Source organism: Hemitrygon akajei, unplaced genomic scaffold (genome assembly GCF_048418815.1).
Source record: "Hemitrygon akajei unplaced genomic scaffold, sHemAka1.3 Scf000073, whole genome shotgun sequence".
Classification (NCBI taxonomy): Eukaryota; Metazoa; Chordata; class Chondrichthyes; order Myliobatiformes; family Dasyatidae; genus Hemitrygon; species Hemitrygon akajei.
In genome coordinates, this window is record NW_027331959.1 from 202,970 (window position 1) to 215,018 (window position 12,049).

Below are 12,049 nucleotides of genomic sequence, written 5' to 3' on the forward strand. Positions count from 1 at the left end.
ACAGGTTCAGGGCATATTTGTGCGTAGTTCTGCATTGGTACGTTCCAGTGAGACAGGGAGGTTATGGAGGGGTACAGGTTCATGGCAAATTTGTGTGGAGTTCTGCATTGGTGCGTTCCAGTGAGACAGGGAGGTTATGGGCGGGTGCACTTTCAGGGCATATTTGTGTGGAATTCTGCATTGGTACGTTCCAGTGAGACAGTGAGGTTATGAAGGGTACCGGTTCAGGGCATATTTGTGTTGAGTTCTGCATTGGTACGTTCCAGTGAGACAGGGAGGTTATGCACGGTACAGGATCAGGGCATATTTGTGCGTAGTTCTGCATTGGTACGTTCCAGTGAGACAGGGAGGTTATGGAGTGTACAGGTTCAGGGCATATTTGTGTGGAGTTCTGCGTTGGTATGTTCCAGTGAGACAAGGATCTTATGGGCGGGTAAACGTTCAGGGCATATTTGTGTGGTGTTCTGCAATGGTACGTTCCAGTGAGACTGGGAGGTTATGGAGGGGTACAGGTTCAGGGCATATTTGAGTGTAGTTCTGCATTTGTACGTTGCAGTGAGTCAGTGTGGTTATGGAGGGTACAGGTTCAGGGCATATTTGTGTGGAGTTCTGCAGTGTTACGTTCCAGTGAGACAGGGAGATTATGGTCGGGTACAGGTTCAGGGCATATTTGTGCGTAGTTCTGCATTGGTACGTTCCAGTGAGACAGGGAGGTTATGGAGGGGTACAGGTTCAGGGCATATTTGTGTGGAGTTCTGCATTGGTGCGATCCAGTAAGACAAGGACGTTATGGGCGGGTACACTTTCAGGGCATATTTGTGTGGTGTTCTGCAATGGTACGTTCCAGTGAGACAGAAGGTTATGGAGGGGTACAGGTTCAGGGCATATTTGAGTGGAGTTCGGCATTGGTGCGTTCCAGTGAGACAGGGAAGTTATGGAGGGGTACAGGTTCAGGGCATATTTGTGTGGAGTTCTGCATTGGTACGTTCCAGTGAGACAGGGAGGTAATGGAGGGGTACAGGTTCAGGGCATACTTGTGTGGAGTTCTGCATTGGTACATTCCAGTGAGACAGGGAGGTTATGGAGGGGTACAGGTTCAGGGCAAATTTGTGTGGAGTTCTGCATTGGTGCGTTCCAGTGAGACAAGGAGGTTATGGGCGGGTAACTTTCAGGGCATATTTGTGTGGTGTTCTGCAATGGTACGTTCCAGTGAGACAGAAGGTTATGGAGGGGTAAAGGTTCAGGGCATATTTGAGTGGAGTTCGGCATTGGTGCGTTCCAGTGAGACAGGGAAGTTATGGAGGGGTACAGGTTCAGGGCATATTTGTGTGGAGTTCTGCATTGGTACGTTCCAGTGAGACAGGGTGTTTATGGAGGGTTACAGGTTCAGGGCATATTTGTGTGGAGTTCTGCATTGGTACGTTCCAGTGAGACAGTGAGGTTATGGAGGGGTACAGGTTCAGGGCATATTTGTGTGTTGTTCTGCAATGGTACGTTCCAGTGAGACAGGGAGGTTATGCACGGTACAGGATCAGGGCATATTTGAGTGGAGTTCGGCATTGGTGCGTTCCAGTGAGACAGGGAGGTTATGGAGGGTACCGGTTCAGGGCATATTTGTGTGGAGTTCTGCATTGGTACGTTCCAGTGAGATAGGGAGGTTATGGAGGGTACAGTTTCAGGGCATATTTGTGTGGAGTTCTGCGTTGGTACGTTCCAGTGAGACAAGGAGCTTATGGGCGGGTACACATTCAGGGCATATTTGTGTGGTGTTCTGCAATGGTACGTTCCAGTGAGACTGGGAGGTTATGGAGGGGTACAGGTTCAGGGCATATTTGAGTGTAGTTCTGCATTTGTACGTTCTAGTGAGTCAGGGAGGTTATGGAGTGTACAGGTTCAGGGCACATTTGTCTGGAGTTCTGCATTGGTACGTTCCAGTGAGACAGGGAGGTTATGGAGGGTACAGGTTCAGGGCATATTTGTGTGCAGTTCTGCAGTGGTACGTTCCAGTGAGTCAGGGAGGTTATGGTCGGGTACAGGTTCAGGGCATATTTGTGTGGAGTTCTGCATTGGTACGTTCCTGTGAGATAGGGAGGTTATGGAGGGGTACAGGTTCAGTGCATATTTGTGTGTAGTTCTGCATTGGTACGTTCCAGTGAGACAGGGAGGTTATGGAGGGTACAGGTTCAGGGCATATTTGTGCGGAGTTCTGCAGTGGTACATTCCAGTGAGACAGGGAGATTATGGTCGGGTACAGGTTCAGGGCATATTTGTGCGTAGTTCTGCATTGGTACGTTCCAGTGAGACAGGGAGGTTATGGAGGGGTACAGGTACAGGGCATATTTGTGTGGAGTTCTGCATTGGTGCGTTCCAGTAAGACAAGGACGTTATGGGCGGGTACACTTTCAGGGCATATTTGTGTGGTGTTCTGCAATGGTACGTTCCAGTGAGACAGAAGGTTATGGAGGGGTACAGGTTCAGGGCATATTTGAATGGAGTTCGGCATTGGTGCGTTCCAGTGAGACAGGGAAGTTATGGAGGGGTACAGGTTCAGGGCATATTTGTGTGGAGTTCTGCATTGGTACGTTCCAGTGAGACAGGGAGGTTATGGAGGGGTACAGGTTCCGGGCATACTTGTGTGGAGTTCTGCATTGGTACATTCCAGTGAGACAGGGAGGTTATGGAGGGGTACAGGTTCAGGGGAAATTTGTGTGGAGTTCTGCATTGGTGCGTTCCAGTGAGACAAGGAGGTTATGGGCGGGTAACTTTCAGGGCATATTTGTGTGGTGTTCTGCAATGGTACGTTCCAGTGAGACAGAAGGTTATGGAGGGGTACAGGTTCAGGGCATATTTGTGTGGAGTTCGGCATTGGTGCGTTCCAGTGAGACAGGGAAGTTATGGAGGGGTACAGGTTCAGGGCATATTTGTGTGGAGTTCTGCATTGGTACGTTCCAGTGAGACAGGGAGGTTATGGAGGGGTACAGGTTCAGGGCATACTTGTGTGGAGTTCTGCATTGGTTCGTTCCAGTGAGACAGGGAGGTTATGGAGGGGTACAGGTTCAGGGCAAATTTGTGTGGAGTTCTGAATTGGTGCGTTCCAGTGAGACAAGGAGGTTATGGGCGGGTACATGTTCAGGGCATATTTGTGTGGAATTCTGCATTGGTACGTTCCAGTGAGACAGGGAGGTTATTCACGGTACAGGATCAGGGCATATTTGAGTGGAGTTCTGGATTGGTACGTTCCAGTGAGACAGGGAGGTTATTGAGAAGTACAGGTTCAGGGCAAATTTGTGTGGAGTTCTGCATTGGTGCGTTCCAGTGAGACAAGGAGGTTATGGGCTCGTACACGTTCAGGGCATATTTGTGTGGAATTCTGCATTGGTACGTGCCAGTGAGACAGGGAGGTTATGGAGGGTACCGGTTCAGGGCATATTTGTGTGGAGTGCTGCATTGGTACGTTCCAGTGAGACAGGGAGGTTATGGAGGGTTACAGGTTCAGGGCATATTTGTGTGGAGTTTTGCATTGGTACGTTCCAGTGAGACAGGGAGGTTATGGAGGTGTACAGGTTCAGGGCACATTTGTGTGGAGATCTGCATTGGTATGTTCCAGTGAGACAGGGAGGTTATGGAGGGGTACAGGTTCAGGGCATATTTGTGTGTAGTTCTGCATTGGTACATTCCAGTGAGACAGGGAGGTTATGGAGAGTACAGGTTCAGGGCATATTTGTGTGGAGTTCTGCATTGGTACGTTCCAGTGAGACAGGGAGGTTATGGAGGGTACAGGTTCAGGGCATATTTGTGTGGAGTTCTGCGTTGGTACGTTCCAGTGAGACAAGGATCTTATGGGCGGGTAAACGTTCAGGGCATATATCTGTGGTGTTCTGCAATGGTACGTTCCAGTGAGCATGGGAGGTTATGGAGGGTACAGGTTCAGGGCATATTTGTGTGGAGTTCTGCATTGGTACGTTCCAGTGAGGCAGGGAGGTTATGGAGTGTACAGGTTCAGGGCATATTTGTGTGGAGTTCTGCAGTGCTACGTTCCAGTGAGACAGGGAGGTTATGGTCGGGTACTGGTTCAGGGCATATTTGTGCGTAGTTCTGCTTTGCTACGTTCCAGTGTGACAGGGAGGTTATGGAGGGTACAGTTTCAGGGCATATTTGTATGGAGTTCTGCGTTGGTACGTTCCAGTGAGACAAGGATCTTATGGGCGGGTAAACGTTCAGTGCATATTTGTGTGGTGTTCTGCAATGGTACGTTCCAGTGAGACTGGGAGGTTATGGAGGGGTACAGGTTCAGGGCATATTTGAGTGTAGTTCTGCAGTTGTACATTCCAGTGAGACAGGGAGATTATGGTCGGCTACAGGTTCAGGGCATATTTGTGCGTAGTTCTGCATTGGTACGTTCCAGTGAGACAGGGAGGTTATGGAGGGGTACAGGTTCAGGGCAAATTTGTGTGGAGTTCTGCATTGGTGCGTTCCAGTGAGCCAAGGAGGTTATGGGCGGGTACACTTTCAGGGCATATTTGTGTGATGTACTGCAATGGTACGTTCCAGTGAGACAGAAGGTTATGGAGGGGTACAGGTTCAGGGCATATTTGTGAGGAGTTCTGCATTGGTACGTTCCAGTGAGACAGGGAGGTTATGCACGGTAGAGGATCAGGGAATATTTGAGTGGAGTTCTGCATTGGTACGTTCCAGTGAGACAGGGAGGTTATTGAGGGGTACAGGTTCAGGGCAAATTTGTGTGGAGTTCTGCATTGGTGCGTTCCAGTGAGACAAGGAGGTTATGGGCGGGTACATGTTCAGGGCATATTTGTGTGGAATTCTGCATTGGTACGTGCCAGTGAGACAGGGAGGTTATGGAGGGTACCGGTTTAGGGCATATTTGTGTGGAGTTCTGCATTGGTACGTTCCAGTGAGACAGGGAGGTTATGGAGGGTTACAGGTTCAGGGCATATTTGTGCGGAGTTTTGCATTGGTACGTTCCAGTGAGACAGGGAGGTTATGGAGGTGTACAGGTTCAGGGCACATTTGTGTGGAGATCTGCATTGGTATGTTCCAGTGAGACAGGGAGGTTATGGAGGGGTACAGGTTCAGGGCATATTTGTGTGTAGTTCTGCATTGGTACATTCCAGTGAGACAGGGAGGTTATGGAGAGTACAGGTTCAGGGCATATTTGTGTGGAGTTCTGCATTGGTACGTTCCAGTGAGACAGGGAGGTTATGGAGGGTACAGGTTCAGGGCATATTTGTGTGGAGTTCTGCGTTGGTACGTTCCAGTGAGACAAGGATCTTATGGGCGGGTAAACGTTCAGGGCATATTTCTGTGGTGTTCTGCAATGGTACGTTCCAGTGAGACTGGGAGGTTATGGAGGGTACAGGTTCAGGGCATATTTGTGTGGAGTTCTGCATTGGTACGTTCCAGTGAGGCAGGGAGGTTATGGAGTGTACAGGTTCAGGGCATATTTGTGTGGAGTTCTGCAGTGCTACGTTCCAGTGAGACAGGGAGGTTATGGTCGGGTACTGGTTCAGGGCATATTTGTGCGTAGTTCTGCTTTGCTACGTTCCAGTGTGACAGGGAGGTTATGGAGGGTACAGTTTCAGGGCATATTTGTATGGAGTTCTGCGTTGGTACGTTCCAGTGAGACAAGGATCTTATCGGCGGGTAAACGTTCAGGGCATATTTGTGTGGTGTTCTGCAATGGTACGTTCCAGTGAGACTGGGAGGTTATGGAGGGGTACAGGTTCAGGGCATATTTGAGTGTAGTTCTGCAGTTGTACATTCCAGTGAGACAGGGAGATTATGGTCGGCTACAGGTTCAGGGCATATTTGTGCGTAGTTCTGCATTGGTACGTTCCAGTGAGACAGGGAGGTTATGGAGGTGTACAGGATCAGGGCAAATTTGTGTGGAGTTCTGCATTGGTGCGTTCCAGTGAGCCAAGGAGGTTATGGGCGGGTACACTTTCAGGGCATATTTGTGTGATGTTCTGCAATGGTACGTTCCAGTGAGACAGAAGGTTATGGAGGGGTACAGGTTCAGGGCATATTTGTGAGGAGTTCTGCATTGGTACGTTCCAGTGAGACAGGGAGGTTATGCACGGTAGAGGATCAGGGAATATTTGAGTGGAGTTCTGCATTGGTACGTTCCAGTGAGACAGGGAGGTTATTGAGGGGTACAGGTTCAGGGCAAATTTGTGTGGAGTTCTGCATTGGTGCGTTCCAGTGAGACAAGGAGGTTATGGGCGGGTACATGTTCAGGGCATATTTGTGTGGAATTCTCATTGGTACGTGCCAGTGAGACAGGGAGGTTATGGAGGGTACCGGTTCAGGGCATATTTGTGTGGAGTTCTGCATTGGTACGTTCCAGTGAGACAGGGAGGTTATGGAGGGTTACAGGTTCAGGGCATATTTGTGCGGAGTTTTGCATTGGTACGTTCCAGTGAGACAGGGAGGTTATGGAGGTGTACAGGTTCAGGGCACATTTGTGTGGAGATCTGCATTGGTATGTTCCAGTGAGACAGGGAGGTTATGGAGGGGTACAGGTTCAGGGCATATTTGTGTGTAGTTCTGCATTGGTACATTCCAGTGAGACAGGGAGGTTATGGAGAGTACAGGTTCAGGGCATATTTGTGTGGAGTTCTGCATTGGTACGTTCCAGTGAGACAGGGAGGTTATGGAGGGTACAGGTTCAGGGCATATTTGTGTGGAGTTCTGCGTTGGTACGTTCCAGTGATACAAGGATCTTATGGGCGGGTAAACGTTCAGGGCATATTTCTGTGGTGTTCTGCAATGGTACGTTCCAGTGAGACTGGGAGGTTATGGAGGGTACAGGTTCAGGGCATATTTGTGTGGAGTTCTGCATTGGTACGTTCCAGTGAGGCAGGGAGGTTATGGAGTGTACAGGTTCAGGGCATATTTGTGTGGAGTTCTGCAGTCCTACTTTCCAGTGAGACAGGGAGGTTATGGTCGGGTACTGGTTCAGGGCATATTTGTGCGTAGTTCTGCTTTGCTACGTTCCAGTGTGACAGGGAGGTTATGGAGGGTACAGTTTCAGGGCATATTTGTATGGAGTTCTGCATTGGTGCGTTCCAGTGAGACAAGGAGGTTATGGGCGGGTACACTTTCAGGGCATATTTGAGTGGAGTTCGGCATTGGTGCGTTCCAGTGAGACAGGGAAGTTATGGAGGGGTACAGGTTCAGGGCATATTTGTGTGGAGTTCTGCATTGGTACGTTCCAGTGAGACAGGGAGGTTATGGAGGGGCACAGGTTCAGGGCATATTTGTGTGTAGTTCTGCATTGGTACGTTCCAGTGAGACGGGGAGGTTATGGAGGGTACAGGTTCAGGGCATATTTGTGTGGAGTTCTGCAGTGGTACGTTCCAGTGAGACAGGGAGGTTATGGTCGGGTACAGGATCAGGGCATATTTGAGTGGAGTTCGGCATTGGTGCGTTCCAGTGAGACAGGGAGGTTATGGAGGGATACAGGTTCAGGGCATATTTGTGTGGAGTTCTGCATTGGTACATTCCAGTGAGACAGGGAGGTAATGGAGGGGTACAGGTTCAGGGCATATTTGTGTGTATTTCTGCATTGGTACGTTTCAGTGAGACAGGGAGGTTATGGAGGGTACAGGTTCAGGGCATATTTGTGTGGAGTTCTGCAGTGGTACGTTCCAGTGAGAAAGGGAGGTTATGGTCGGGTACAGGTTCAGGGCATATTTGTGTGGAGTTCTGCATTGGTACTTTCCAGTGAGACAGGGAGTTTATGGAGGGTACCGGTTCATGGCATATTTGTGTGGAGTTCTGCAGTGGGACGATCCAATGAGACAGGGAGGTTATGGACCGGTACAGTTTCAGGGCATATTTGTGTGGAATTCTGCATTGGTACCTTCCAGTGAGACAGGGAGGTTATGGAGGGGTATAGTTTCAGAGCATATTTGTGTGGTGTTCTGCAATGGTACGTTCCAGTGATACAGGGAGATTATGCACGGTACAGGATCAGGGCATATTTGAGTGGAGTTCGGCATTGGTGCGTTCCAGTGAGACAGGGAGGTTATGGAGGGGTACAGGTTCAGGGCATACTTCTGTGGAGTTCTGCATTGGTAAGTTCCAGTGAGACAGGGTTATGGAGGGGTAAAGTTCAGGGCGAATTTGTGTGGAGATCTGCATTGGTGCGTTCCAGTGAGACAAGGAGGTTATGGGCGGGTACACGTTCAGGGCATATTTGTGTGGAATTCTGCATTGCTACGTTCCAGTGAGACAGGTAGGTTATGGAGGGTACCGGTTCAGGGCATATTTGTGTGGAGATCTGCATTGGTACGTTCCAGTGAGACAGGGTGTTTATGGAGGGTTACAGGTTCAGGTCATATTTGTGTGGAGTTCTGCATTGGTACGTTCCAGTGAGACAGTGAGGTTATGGAGGGGTACAGGTTCAGGGCATATTTGTGTGTTGTTCTGCAATGGTACGTTCCAGTGAGACAGGGAGGTTATGCGCGGTACAGGTTCAGGGCATATTTGAGTGTAGTTCTGCATTTGTACGTTCCAGTGAGTCAGGGAGGTTATGGAGTGTACAGGTTCAGGGCACATTTGTCTGGAGTTCTGCATTGGTACGTTCCAGTGAGACAGGGAGGTTATGGAGGGTACAGGTTCAGGGCATATTTGTGTGCAGTTCTGCAGTGGTACGTTCCAGTGAGACAGGGAGGTTATGGTCGGGTACAGGTTCAGGGCATATTTGTGTGGAGTTGCTGCATTGGTACTTTCCAGTGAGACAGGGAAGTTATGGAGGGGTACAGGTTCAGGGCATATTTGTGTGGAGTTCTGCATTGGTACGTTCCTGTGAGATAGGGAGGTTATGGAGGGGTACAGGTTCAGGGCATATTTGTGTGTAGTTCTGCATTGGTACGTTCCAGTGAGACAGGGAGGTTATGGAGGGTACAGGTTCAGGGCATATTTGTGCGGAGTTCTGCAGTGCTACATTCCAGTGAGACAGGGAGATTATGGTCGGGTACAGGTTCAGGGCATATTTGTGCGTAGTTCTGCATTGGTACGTTCCAGTGAGACAGGGAGGTTATGGAGGGGTACAGGTTCAGGGCATATTTGTGTGGAGTTCTGCATTGGTGCGTTCCAGTAAGACAAGGACGTTATGGGCGGGTACACTTTCAGGGCATATTTGTGTGGTGTTCTGCAATGGTACGTTCCAGTGAGACAGAAGGTTATGGAGGGGTACAGGTTCAGGGCATATTTGAATGGAGTTCGGCATTGGTGCGTTCCAGTGAGACAGGGAAGTTATGGAGGGGTACAGGTTCAGGGCATATTTGTGTGGAGTTCTGCATTGGTACGTTCCAGTGAGACAGGGAGGTTATGGAGGGGTACAGGTTCAGGGCATACTTGTGTGGAGTTCTGCATTGGTACATTCCAGTGAGACAGGGAGGTTATGGAGGGGTACAGGTTCAGGGGAAATTTGTGTGGAGTTCTGCATTGGTGCGTTCCAGTGAGACAAGGAGGTTATGGGCGGGTAACTTTCAGGGCATATTTGTGTGGTGTTCTGCAATGGTGCGTTCGAGTGAGACAGAAGGTTATGGAGGGGTACAGGTTCAGGGTATATTTGAGTGGAGTTCGGCATTGGTGCGTTCCAGTGAGACAGGGAAGTTATGGAGGGGTACAGGTTCAGGGCATATTTGTGTGGAGTTCTGCATTGGTACGTTCCAGTGAGACAGGGAGGTTATGGAGGGGTACAGGTTCAGGGCATAATTGTGTGGAGTTCTGCATAGGTTCGTTCCAGTGAGACAGGGAGGTTATGGAGGGGTACAGGTTCAGGGCAAATTTGTGTGGAGTTCTGCATTGGTGTGTTCCAGTGAGACAAGGAGGTTATGGGCGGGTACATGTTCAGGGCATATTTGTGTGGAATTCTGCATTGGTACGTTCCAGTGAGACAGGGAGGTTATGCACGGTACAGGATCAGGGCATATTTGAGTGGAGATCTGCATTGGTACGTTCCAGTGAGACAGGGAGGTTATTGAGAAGTACAGGTTCAGGGCAAATTTGTGTGGAGTTCTGCATTGGTGCGTTCCAGTGAGACAAGGAGGTTATGGGCTCGTACACGTTCAGGGCATATTTGTGTGGAATTCTGCATTGGTACGTTCCAGTGAGACAGGGAGGTTATGGAGGGTACCGGTTCAGGGCATATTTGTGTGGAGTTCTGCATTGGTACATTCCAGTGAGACAGGGAGGTTATGGAGGGGTACAGGTTCAGGGCATATTTGTGTGGAGTTCTGCATTGGTACATTCCAGTGAGACAGGGAGGTTATGGAGGGGTACAGGTTCAGGGGAAATTTGTGTGGAGTTCTGCATTGGTGCGTTCCAGTGAGACAAGGAGGTTATGGGCGGGTAACTTTCAGGGCATATTTGTGTGGTGTTCTGCAATGGTACGTTCGAGTGAGACAGAAGGTTATGGAGGGGTACAGGTTCAGGGCATATTTGAGTGGAGATCGGCATTGGTGCGTTCCAGTGAGACAGGGAAGTTATGGAGGGGTACAGGTTCAGGGCATATTTGTGTGGAGTTCTGCATTGGTACGTTCCAGTGAGACAGGGAGGTTATGGAGGGGTACAGGTTCAGGGCATACTTGTGTGGAGTTCTGCATTGGTTCGTTCCAGTGAGACAGGGAGGTTTTGGAGGGGTACAGGTTCAGGGCAAATTTGTGTGGAGTTCTGCATTGGTGCGTTCCAGTGAGACAAGGAGGTTATGGGCGGGTACATGTTCAGGGCATATTTGTGTGGAATTCTGCATTGGTACGTTCCAGTGAGACAGGGAGGTTATGCACGGTACAGGATCAGGGCATATTTGAGTGGAGTTCTGCATTGGTACGTTCCAGTGAGACAGGGAGGTTATTGAGAAGTACAGGTTCAGGGCAAATTTGTGTGGAGTTCTGCATTGGTGCGTTCCAGTGAGACAAGGAGGTTATGGGCTCGTACACGTTCAGGGCATATTTGTGTGGAATTCTGCATTGGTACGTTCCAGTGAGACAGGGAGGTTATGGAGGGTACCGGTTCAGGGCATATTTGTGTGGAGTTCTGCATTGGTACGTTCCATTGAGCCAGGGAGGTTATGGAGGGTTACAGGTTCAGGGCATATTTGTGCGGAGTTTTGCATTGGTACGTTCCAGTGAGACAGGGAGGTTATGGAGGTGTACAGGTTCAGGGCACATTTGTGTGGAGATCTGCATTGGTACGTTCCAGTGAGACAGGGAGGTTATGGAGGGTACAGGTTCAGGGCATATTTGTGTGGAGTTCTGCGTTGGTACGTTCCAGTGAGACAAGGATCTTATGGGCGGGTAAACGTTCAGGGCATATTTCTGTGGTGTTCTGCAATGGTTCGTTCCAGTGAGACTGGGAGGTTATGGAGGGTACAGGTTCAGGGCATATTTGTGTGGAGTTCCTCATTTGTAAGTTCCAGTGAGGCAGGGAGATTATGGAGGGGTACAGGTTCAGGGCATATTTGTGTGTAGTTCTGCATTGGTACGTTCCAGTGAGCCAAGGAGGTTATGGGCGGGTACACTTTCAGGGCATATTTGTGTGGTGTTCTGCAATGGTACGTTCCAGTGAGACAGAAGGTTATGGAGGGGTACAGGTTCAGGGCATATTTGTGTGGAGTTCTGCATTGGTACGTTCCAGTGAGACAGGGAGGTTATGCACGGTACAGGATCAGGGAATATTTGAGTGGAGTTCTGCATTGGTACGTTCCAGTGAGACAGGGAGGTTATTGAGGGGTACAGGTTCAGGGCAAATTTGTGTGGAGTTCTGCATTGGTGCGTTCCAGTGAGACAAGGAGGTTATGGGCGGGTACATGTTAAGGGCATATTTGTGTGGAATTCTGCATTGGTACGTTCCAGTGAGACAGGGAGGTTATGGAGGGTATCGGTTCAGGGCATATTTGTGTGGAGTTCTGCATTGGTACGTTCCAGTGAGACAGCGAGGATATGGAGGGTTACAGGTTCAGGGCATATTTGTGTGGATTTCTGCATTGGTACGTTCCAGTGAGTCAGGGAGGTTATGGAGG